This window comes from Cupressus sempervirens, chromosome 5, assembly GCF_028749045.1.
Source record: "Cupressus sempervirens isolate cs-2001-9-10 chromosome 5, ASM2874904v1, whole genome shotgun sequence".
Taxonomy (NCBI): domain Eukaryota; kingdom Viridiplantae; phylum Streptophyta; class Pinopsida; order Cupressales; family Cupressaceae; genus Cupressus; species Cupressus sempervirens.
The window spans coordinates 237,251,278-237,254,138 of record NC_143122.1 but is presented as its reverse complement, the minus strand read 5'-3'; the positions used below and the strand labels follow the sequence as shown (position 1 = coordinate 237,254,138).

The 2,861-nt window shown below is 30.8% G+C and overlaps 1 non-coding gene across 1 annotated transcript; it reads left to right on the top strand.

Annotated features, from left to right (window-relative positions):
* The first annotated feature begins 2,275 nt into the window (after positions 1-2,275).
* TRNAV-CAC (transfer RNA valine (anticodon CAC)) lies at positions 2,276-2,347 on the top strand. Its single transcript has one exon. It is a non-coding gene; the product is annotated as a tRNA-Val (tRNA).
* Positions 2,348-2,861: the final 514 nt, after the last annotated feature.

Genomic DNA, 2,861 nt, shown 5'->3' with positions numbered 1-2,861 from the left:
GGCCTATGCTATTAGGCATACAATCCTCACTCAAACTATGACTCTTAACAACGTCAATTAACTCTACCAAATGAACTTATATACTTCATTACCTCATTGAGGTCTTTCAAATTGCTGATGTTTAGGCTCCAAATTATTGAGGAGATCTTTAAATTGTCAAAACCTTGTATTGATGAGGGTTTTATTGCTAATTACTATGGTTGGCTTCTAAGCTAAAACATCCCACCTTTCCTTCTCTTTGAAATGGTTCTTTGGTGTCTTATGAACAAAAGAAATCTCCCAAAAAGCATGCAGACCACACACCAACTTTTGCCACATTTTCTTTATTTTCAAATTGCTAATTCATTGTTAATGTATGATTCATGGGCATCTTCCTTACAAGGAACAAGTTAAGGTGTTAACTTAGTAAGAGGGCAAACTAGAACAACCATGGGAATTGTTAATACCTTCCAGTAACTCCATGAATGAGAATATGCAATCATTATCACACCATATTCTGAAAAATTACATAATTTACTGTCTAAATAGCAGGTAATGTATTTTTGGTAATAATATAATGATAACATACAAATGTTCAATCAACCATGGAAATATTATGCTCTTCACCATAAATAGGAAACTTTAAAGATCATCATAACCATGAATTCCATGAGAGGATAGAAGGAATGTACTCTAAATGCCAATATAGCAGCAATATTACACCAAAATACTAATTTTCATTTCACAACTATATACAAAACACTTTGTTTCTCTTCTCCAAAAATTCTCCCCTTCACTCTATACTTCTCTCAATATGAGACTACATTTCTGTATACCATAACATGACTCTTTACCTTCCTAAGAAGTTTGAACAATATGAATGACTGTTCACCTTCTACACTTTGTCAAAGAATAAAAATTAAGCTTTCCAATTCTTTGTGGCTGCATATATAGAGTTGCATCTCTTCTAATATCAACACACTTATTGCACTTTAGTCCCTTGTAGCAAGATCTAGTGGAACATGTGAAATATATGATTATCGAGATCTTTGTATTTTCTAGCTTCTATAGTTGCATAAGTAAATTGGTTTAGTTTCCTTGATTAATAATTGAAAGACCTATTTTATATGTTGATGTATGAAAATGTGAAAGAGTAGCTATTTGTGTTTATCCAACATTTTGGATAGTTATTGTCCAAAGATTCTCAGGTTACTTGAATTGATTTTAACTATTGCATGTGAGTCTAAGCATTGCTTGTTTAAGGGGATGCTTATTTAATACTTTGACTAGTGTACCAGAAACAACAAGGTTTCTTAGATGAATGCCCATACTAAAAATATTTTTGCAATGGCTTTTGTTTGAAAAAAAGGTCACAAATCTTTTGCTAATCGAATCATGCCCAATAGCTTAATTTAGTACATCACGTTGAACTCTTCACACCCTCTAAACCACATGCAATTAGAAATCATTTCTTGTAAATAATTTTTGGTGTAGTTTTCACATTATCATAGTGACTACTAGGGAAATTCATTTTCCAATGCATGAGTTTGCTCCCTTAGAGGCAAATTTTATCAACTTTGCACTCTTGTACAATTATCTTTGTAGGAACCCTTAAAACCATTAGAATACCTTCACTTTAGACAATTGCCTTGGTGTACTGCAAACATGTTTAACCTAATTTGAGATATCAATAGAAACAACAAGATGTATACTAATGCTTTAAACTTGAATTGCAATTTAATTATGTAAATGATTCTTGAACTTTCATATAGATCGAGGCAATTTTCTTATGAATAACATGATTGTCAAAGAAAAACAGTCAAGTAATAATTTTGGAATGATCTAGTCTTTTAATTGTAACATATTTCCACAATCCATAAAATTTTGTATTCGCTTCTGGGTGTGATTGTGTATGTTAAAAAACATACACAATCACACCCAGAAGCGAATACAGAATGATCTAGTCTTGTCCAAAAAACCCGCGATGACAAAAACAAGTCAAAGTACAAGCTTAGGATTGTGTGATGTAGAAACTTTGAAATAGGAATTAATAGTAAATAAAAGTTAAAAAATAGATTTCTAAATTTAAAATCCATTATCTAGTTCCCTTTTCCCCTGCCTAATTTAAATTTGACAAATTGGAATTTTTTTTTGAAATAAAAGGAGGCTTTAAACTATCATCTTGATTGGATGTTTCCTTGTTGCCCCCATTTCAAGAAATACAAGTTCATAACCTTTTTGGGTGCTATAATGAAAATGAAATGAAACAAATAATAATTTGTTATGCATTCTTTCAAGGGTGCTAGCTCAATGGAAGAGCATCTGCTTCACAAGCAGGAGGATGGTGGTTTGATTCCACTGCACTCTATTATGACCAAATATGTTACTATATATGCTATTGAATATGCTACTAAATATGTGACCAAATATACTATTAAATATTCTACTAAATACACTACCAAATATGTGACCAATGTTACTATTAAATATGCTACTAAATACACTACCAAATATGCGAGTAAATATACTAAATATGTGATTAAATATGATACTAAATATACCACTAAATATGTGACTAAATCAACTATCAAATACAAGACTAAATATGTGATTAAATAAACTACTTAATATACCACTAAATGTGTGACTAAATCGATGATCAAAATCAGTGATCAAACAAGTGACTAAAATTAGTTAGTAGTAAATTTAGTAGCGTTATAAATGACTGGATATTAACTACTATTAGTCACGTGACTAATTTTAGTCACATATATACAAATTTTAATAGTTTTTTTAGTCACATATTATTGTTTTTGTACTAGTGCAACTATCTATCCTCTTATCCAACTTTTCAAGCATATCCAACCAGACTTTGCTGGAAT